The 8,670-nt window shown below is 49.7% G+C and overlaps 1 pseudogene; it reads left to right on the top strand.

Moving 5' to 3' along the window:
* The first annotated feature begins 1,670 nt into the window (after positions 1–1,670).
* On the top strand, positions 1,671–8,175 carry LOC128946073 (protein ecdysoneless homolog; annotated as a pseudogene).
* Positions 8,176–8,670: the final 495 nt, after the last annotated feature.

Raw genomic sequence — 8,670 nt, 5'->3', positions numbered from 1 at the left:
TATTATAGATGTAACCTAAATTCTCTTAAGTGTACCTCTAATGCCACTGCGGTGACATTGAATTACATTGCAATTAATTTTAGGCCCTAAGTTAATTTTGTTTAAATATTTTTGTTCACATTGCAAGATGTGGTTATTTCCTTCTAGAGATAAGACAGATCGCACTGAAACAGCTGTGATGAAACACTGATAAACACCTGCCTTTGGATAGAAGAAGATACAGTTTGTTGGGCCCTTGAACCTCTCACAGGTTGCACAGGTGTCAGTGCTGCACTTCCTGACAGGATCATTGATTGTTATCTCTTCTGGTTTATCTTCCACAGATAACACAGGAGAGTGGGTGGTTGTTCCACATTATGTCTGTTATCCATTGTAAGCTGTTCAGTGTTTCATTGCTATGGATACAGGAATGCTGGAAGAATATTGTCTCCAATTCCTGAGACAGTCACTGCTGATAGATTGGTTCCATCATGTGAATTCACTCATTTTTATAACAGGAATTATTCATAAGACACCATTACCTTATTTATAGCTAGCATTTCATTAACTTTGACATATCTTTGTGTGACTATCCACAAGACATGGTGTCACTTTGGGATCTCTCTGTTTTGTTCTGCAGCTGCAGCTGCATCTCTTTGAACAGGCTGTCTGCAGCCGTTCCCTGCACTGCCTGCTCAGCCTTCAGTCCCTTCTCTTGTTCCAGCAGGGTTGCTGTGCCTTCACCCAGGGCTGTCTCATGATTTTCCTGTGTTTTCAGAGTTCCAGGATGAGATCTCTGGGCTCGGTCAAACGCCTCATCTGAACTGAGGTCCTGTGGTCTTTCCTGACCCTTTTGTGACACATCCTCATGGGACAGGGCTGTGACCTGCTGAGGGCAAGGCTGCTCCTGCTCTGTGGGAATCACACACAGCCCCAGTTATTCTCACAGGAGCACTCCAGCAGTTTGCTGTGTTGGGGCATCTCATAGCTGCTATTCTTGAGAGATTTGTTTTTGAGGTATGTGAGGGAGACCCTCCCAATGAGGGTCTGGGCTCTAGACAGGCCCTGGCTCTACCTGGTCAGAAAACTGGCAAGAAACCCAGATATTTTCTGCCTCAAAACTATATTCAAGTCCCTTGGCCTTGGCAATTTGACCCTATACCTATAGGGCAGCTGGATCAAAATCAATTAAATTTAAACCTAAGATGCTGCGAATTGAGGTACAGCTCCCTAAAAGCAGAGATGACGTCACTATCCCCGTAGATTAATTAAATTGGAATACATTAAATAGAACAAGAGTAAACGAGCCGAGTAAGTCAGGACTGACCCAACTCTTGGGTCAGGGGATAAGAGCCGGTTGCAGGGATTTAATTGCGTTCCGTCACACCGGTGCTCAGGAATGCCGGGAATGCCGGGAACCATCTCCCGTCGGGGACAGGGGGTGACCGGGCCGTCCCGGGGCCCTGCTCGGTGCTGGGGGCAGCGCGGGCGGCAGGCCCGGGAGCGGGGCCGGGGGATCACGACCGGGACCGCGCTGGGGCTCGGGGCCGCGCCGGGCACCGGGGCAGCGGCGGCCACTCACGGCTGCAGCGGTTTCCGCGCGTATCGCGATATCACCCTCAGCGCCGCCGCCCCGCCGCCGCCATCGCGCCGCTCCTGCCCGGGGGCGGAGCGCTTTGGGCCCCGGCGCGATGGAGGCGCTGCGGCGGCCGGCGCTGCCCGAGGACGCGGTGCGCTCCCGCCTGTTCGCGGCGGCGGCGGGCCCGGGCGGCGAGGCGCTGCTGCGGCGCTGCGTTGAGCTGGCCCTGGTGCGCTTGGCCCCGCTCCTGGCCGCCTGCGTGTGGCAGCGGCAGCCGTTCCGCCTGCGCTACGTGCCGGGCCGCGGTGAGCCGGGAGGGGGCCGGGAGGCGCGGCAGGAGGAGCGCCCGGAGCGGAGGGACTGGGAGGGGCACCCGGCGGCCGGGAACCGGGAGCCAGTGAGGGGGAACCGGCGGCCGGGAACCGGGAGAGTGTGAGGGAAAAGCGGGGGGGTAGAAGGGGAACCCGGCGCCCGGAATCGAGTAGCCTGTGAGGGGGAACCCGGGAGCGTGTTAAGGGAATCAGGCGGCCAGGAACCGGGAGTGTGAGGGGAAACCGGAGGGGTGTGAGGGGAACCCGGCGGCCGGAATCGAGGAGCGTCTGAGAGGGAACCGGTGGGGAGATCGTTTGAAGGGGATCCGGCGGCCGGGAACCGGGAGCTTGTGAGGAGGAGGCGGGAGAGTGTGAAGGACACCTGGCGGCCGAGAACCTGGATCTTTTGAGGAAAATCTGGCGGCAGGGAACCGGCAGCGTGTGAGGGGGAGTTGAGCCCTGTGAGGACGACCCGGTGGCCGGGAACTGAGGGCGTGTGAGGGGAAACCGGGATAGTTTGACGGCAATCTGGCGGCCGGGAACCGGGAGAGTTTGAGGGGCACCCGGCGGTTGAGAACCGGGATCTTTTGAGGAGACTCCGGCAGCCGGGAACAGGCAGTGTGTGAGGACAACTGGGCCGTGTGAGGGGGTCTCGGGGGCCAGAAACCAGAAGCGTGTGAGGGGGACCCGGCGGCTTCCCCGACTCTCGGTATCACAGCACGGGTTAGCCCGGTGAGGCATCTGGTGCCACCTCCCTGGTGCAGCGGGGCCATCCCCGAGCACAGGACACAAGATTGTGTCAGCAGGGTCTGGGATATCCGCAGTGAGGGAGACTCCGCAGCCCGTGTGGACAATCTGTTGCTGGGCACGGCGTTGCTGAGCCGCCTCTCCTCTCTGTGCCCGGTGCAGGCGAGATCCCGGCGCACTTGGGCGGCACCGCGGTGTTCGGGGATAAGGTGGAGGATGAGTGGTTCATTGTGTAGCTGCTGCGGGAGATGAGCAGGGAGTTCGCGGGGCTGGCAGCCAGGTAAGGCGGGTGCTGCTGAGCTGCTTTAGTGGGAGGGCTGCCAAGGGGCAGTGCCTGTGCTCTGAAGGTCCTGTCTTAGCATTGCCCATCCTTGGAGGTGTTTCCCCATCCCAGACACGTTGGAAGTGTCCAAGGGCAGGTTGGATGGGGCTTGGAGCAGCCTGGGCTAGTGGAAGGTGTGCCTGGCTGTGGCAAGGGTGGTGGAAGGAGGTGTTGATCTTTAAGGTCCCTTCTAACCTAAGCCTTTCTATGAGTTTATGAATATTAAAAAAACCCCAGCAGACATGGATTCAGAAGTGTCCCTGAGGGTAGGGAATGCTCAGGGCTGGAGTGTTGCTGTTTCTGTAAGGACACAGGCTTTGTCTGGTCCAGGTGAAATAATGAGCAGACACCTTCACACGAATATGGATGGCTGCTAATGGAATGAATTAAAATGGACATAATTTATTTGGTCATTAGCAAAAAATTGTTTAATTATTTTCCCCTACTCCAAGATTCTTACAAGGGCTGAAACAGAAGACCAAAATAGATTGCAAGTGAGTACCTGGACTGTCAGGCTCATACTTTTCTTTTGTTTGAGGGAACAGACAGAGTGAGGGAGTTGAGAAGGTTGCATTCAGGGCTTTTCTTAGCATCAGGAACCAGCAGAGGTCGCATGTGATACCTGAAATGCTGCTTTTTAGTTCCTGTGATGTTCTGAAGCAGTTAGGATATCCTGGTTCTCCTAAAGCACTTCTCTAGTTGAAAAGAAACGTGGTTTTTTTGTTGTTAAGGAAACAAGATGTATTTGATAAACGTGTTACAGTTCAAATGGGGATTTTCCAGAATATTAAGGATTTTTCCTAATGTATTTAGAATGACAAAAGTTTATATTTGCTTGGGGATTTCAGGTTGGAACAAACATTGTATAGCCTGAAAAGCAATTTATCAGAAAAATCTTTCTATGATGTATTTTGAATGCAGTCTCAGGCACTGCCTGTAATATGGGTGCCTCCAAAGCCAGTCTGGTGACCTGGAGGGAGTTTGCTGGCTGTCCCCAGCCCAGTCCCGCTGCAGGGAGTGTTTGTTTCTGCTGTGGCTGTTGCAGGTGACTTTCACTCGGTGTTTATATGCACAGCTGGTGCAGCAGCAGTTTGTTCCAGACAGACGCAGTGGATACACCCTGCCCGCCCCAGCTCATCCTCAGTACGGAGCCTGCGAGCTGGGCATGAAGCTGGTAATGATTGCTGGGGCATTTTGGCCTTGGTTCATGCATGCCCAGGGAATGGGTCCTTGTCTGGAGGTTGCCTGCTTGTCCAGAGAAATGTGAGCAAAGTCTGTCACACCTTGAGAACCTCTTGTTGTTGCATCTTTTATCTGCAGGCTCATGGCTTTGAAATGTTGTGCTCCAAGAGCAGTAAAGTGGCTCCTGATGCCAAGAGAAACGTGTTAAGCGGTCCTCTGTGGGAGAGATTCCTCAGGAGCTTGAAGGAGAAGGATTATTTCAAGGTCTGTGAGTATTTCAGAGTTTTTAACATTGCAGGGAAAATACATTTTAACCCTTGAACTTGTGTGAGGAGCTTGAATCCATATCTCTGTGTGAAATGAACTAATGTGTTTAAAGGGGACATGTGCAGCTTGTTTCCCTTTGAAAGTAATTTATTTTGGAAATTAAAAAGGAAAAAGCAAGATGTGGGGATTGATTAATTCATCTAAAGCAAGGGGAGAAATACACTTGAGTGAAGAAAACCCCCATATGTGATTGTGTGAGGTGTGACTGATTTCACTGGTTTACATTTCATTTCCACCCCTCTAGAATTCAATATTCTTCAAGATCCATACATAACACCATCGACCTATCTGGGCCCATGCAAGTGTAATTTTTATGTGTGTGTGGTTTTTGTGACTTCTGGGGGTTTTGGTGAGGTTGTCTGGTTTATTTTTTTGTTTCTTTTTTTAAGATGCCTTTCACTACTTTTTTGATGTTAATAAATGGGACATAAATTGACTACTTGTTTCAAGGTTATCAAATTGGACAACACTATTGAGATTCTTAGCTCCATATCCTTTAATAAACTTCAAATACAGGAATGCCCTTTGCAGTATTGAGTTCCAAGTGTAGATGGCCAAGAGGTTTTAGTTGTTTTGGTTCTCTCAGCATTCCTGTGTGACCAACAGTCACCCTTAGAAAGCCTGACTGGGAAGAGGAAGGGGAGGGAGAATTGTTCGGGTTCATGCCTGTGACTTGCATTTAACAGGGAGAAATGGAAGGATCAGCCAAGTACCTGGAACTGTTGCACATGGCAGAAGATCACTTCCAGCAATCTGTTGCAGTGCCAGAAAGGTGAGAGCTACTTGAAATTCATGAGTGTCATATATCCTACAAATCCTGTAAGTGACCTTTGAAATGCTTGTTACAAACACCTGAACTCTTTTCTCCACTGCACATTGAACATGGGAGCTGTGGCCAGGACATACAAGTACTAATTCCTCTGGAATGCTCCACTGGGAGAAGTTCTGGCTTGAGTAACTCTTTTATCTTGGTTATGTGAAATGCTGAGCTCTTCCAAGTGGATTCCAAGTGGTGACTGTAAATCAATTTTTGCTTGGTTGTCTGTAGAAAGTGTAGAAAAGTTTCATTGAAAAGCAGTCCCAGTGAATAATGAATACAGGGTAATCTGTCTCCTTTTCTCAAGGGGCTGGCTGTGGATTTCTCTGGATGATCAAATCCAAAAAGTAAATCACTGCAAAAATATCTGAGACTTTGCCAGCCCATAATATCTTGACTGTTATTTTTTTGAGTTTCCAGTCTCTGCTGGTTGTGATCAGGTAATCTTAATATTTACCAAGGCAAATGAAATGTGAAGGAAAGGAGCCATGACCAATGGGCTTTGGAGCCATCAGCTGGGAATTGCAGGGACTGACTGTGTCCTGTTTTGGCCAATGCTCTGTGTAGTGCTCTGGTACTTCCCCAGATTCATTTCCCTTTTTGATGTGCTTGCACAGAAGGAAAATGGAAGAATTCAAGTGAAAAGCTGAATGCAGAGCATGTGATCCCATTGAATCCATTTCTGTAAATTCAATGTTTTTCTTCTAGCTGTGATGAAGTGAGCCCCAGTGATGAAATCCTGACACTACTACAGACAACCCCCATTGATGTGAAGGAATTGGAGAGAGAAGCAGCTTGTCTTCCTGCAGAGGATGGTGAGCTGGATGGGGGAATTATTCCTATTACAGATGATTATTTGTGGGGGCAGAGGGGCAATGCTGACAGCTGTGAAGGGAGAGCAAATCCAGCCTTCCTTAAGACTAAACACTGGATTGGCTCTCCCAGTTTAGAGTAAGGCTTTCTTCCTCCACTGAGTGGCCCAAGGCTTCTCAGTGACTAGAATGGTCTCTCTAAGTTTGAGCTCTGCAAAGCAGAGTTTGTAAGTAGTGACAAGAAATCTGCACTCAGTTCTTCTCATCCTCTCTCTGGCTTTGCTGTGTGTGACCCAGGACCAGCACAAGAGCTGAACTGCAGAACTGAGCTGCAGGATGGTTGCAGCCCTGTCAGTCAGCTGGTTGGGGCCTGTGAGCCAGCAGGCTTGTGCAGAGTAACAGATGTGTGCTGTGGTCTTTCAGATGACAGCTGGCTGGATATTACACCAGGTGCTCTGGATCAGATGCTGAAGGAGACAAGAAATGAGTCCCTTCCTTCCCCAAATGAGGAGGAGCAAAACTATGACTTGGAAACAGTTGCTGAGAGCATGAAGGCTTTTGTGTCCAAAGTCTCCACGCAGGAAGGAGCAGAAATGCCATGGTAGTAGCCCCTGGAGTTTGGCTCTGGTGTGGAATGTTGCACTGTGCTGCAGCCCTGTGGTTGGTTCTGTGATGCAGAGAATCAGAGTTTGAAGGTGCTGTGCTGAGCAGGGCCTGAAGCAAAGGCAGAGCAGTGAACCTGTACTTGCTTTAAATCAGCTTGGTGCCACTCTGGCACTGGTGCAGGTTCAAGTGCTGCAAGCTGAGCTGCTCTCTGTCCCTCAGTTGGATTTTGTGGTCTTCACAATTTTTCTCCTTTATTCAAAGAATTCTTCCACTGGTTGTTTGATGTCTAATGCACACAGGCTTCAAACTTCTGAGGACTTTTAAATTCAAACGTCCCAACTTCATTCCTGGCTTGAGAGAAATCAATATGGCTTGTGCCTGTGTCAGGCTTAGGCAAGCATAGAAGCTTCATTTCTTTAAAAATAATTTTAGATTTCAGGTCTCCTGATGAATCCCATGTTACCTTTGATGTGGATTCTTTTACAAAAGCCCTGGACAGAATTTTAGGTGAGATTGCTTCTTTCTTTGAAACAAATGCCAGCACCGACTTCTTTGCTGTTGTACTGACACAACATCATGTGCAGGGGCAGACTCAGAGGAGCTGGATTGTGATGATGTGGGTGAAGAGGAGGAGTTTGGTTTCTCAGCTGAGGATGATGAGGAGCTGGATGCTGGGAATGGAAGGCAGGAGCAGAAGGTGTCTCCTGAGGAGCTCGTGGGCAGTGTCAAGGCGTACATGAAGGAGATGGAGCGTGAGCTGGCACAGAGCAACGTTGGGAAAAGTTTCAGCAGCCCCAAGAGAGGGGTGAGTGTGCCTTGAGCTCTGATTTGCAGCAGTAATTTCCAAGCAGGAAATGTGCTGCAAGTGGCCATTCTGAGTGATGGGATTGGAACCTTCCCACGTGCAAGCAAAGTGTGCTGGACCTGCACCATCATACATTTTTTATAAACTAAAGCTTACCTAAGCTTGGAATTTGCCCATCTTTTCCAAGGCTTAGTTTTTTCTTTTCCCTGTTTTTAGTAGTAGGGCAAGAAGCTGCAGCTTCACTTGTGAGTTCCTGTAGCAGTTTTCTCCCATAGGAAGCTGAGCCAGGACTCAGCAACACTTTGTGTCCTTCTCTTGAAACCTAATCTGGGTAATGGACAGTGGTGATTTTCAGCTGGCATGAGCATTTGGTGTCTGAATTCCTGTCTGTCAGGACTCAGGAGTGTATTGGACTCTTTTGGCTGCAGAATTGCTGTTTCTTTTCTCCTGTGGTTTGCCCTTTTTTTTTCCCCCCTTAAATCTGCTCGTGCAATTTGATAAAGCTTTCTCTTTGTACTGTCTGCAGGCAAGTTCTGTTGGAGCAGCCCCATGTGAGAGTGCTGGCCCTGATTGTGGAGCTGAGGCTGCTGAGCTGGCAGCCCTGGCTGTGGACATGAACCTGGTGGCAAAGCTGCTCGAGTCCCACAGTGCCCAGGCTGGCCTGGCAGGACCCAGCTGGAACATTTGACAGAGCCTGGGGGTGAATTTACCTGAGAGCACAGAGCTCACTGGCAGCTGAGCAAGGCAGGGAGAGCCTTGGCACAAGACATGGCTGCTGGGGAGATGGAGCACAGACACAGGAGCAGGATGTGGGAGAAGAGGCCAAAGGTTTGAATTTGGAGCATTCTGTTCATTTTTGTGTCACTTCAGCAGAGTGAATTTACCTGCAGAAGCTTCTGTTTGCACACTGTCTTGGGTGGAAATGAGATTTTCCTAATGTTAGCACATTTTCAGAAATCTGGGAAATGATGTTGAATGCATGACTCAAATGAGGTTTTGTTTTATTACAACACCTCTCTTCCATTTTTTCATTCAGTGATCCAATTTGCCACATTTCTAAAATGTCCTTTTATCCATTGCTGAGTGGGGTCAATATCTGGGGAGCAGTTCTTGTTCTGAAAATGCTGCTGCCTTCAGGGGCAGGTGGGGAAATAGCACATTGCAGGAAGAGTAATTGGACCAA

Source organism: Melozone crissalis, unplaced genomic scaffold (assembly GCF_028551555.1).
Source record: "Melozone crissalis strain CALT ecotype California unplaced genomic scaffold, PUWL_Pcris_2 ptg000073l_1, whole genome shotgun sequence".
Lineage (NCBI taxonomy): Eukaryota > Metazoa > Chordata > Aves > Passeriformes > Passerellidae > Melozone > Melozone crissalis.
This window is presented reverse-complemented; position numbering and strand designations above follow the sequence as displayed.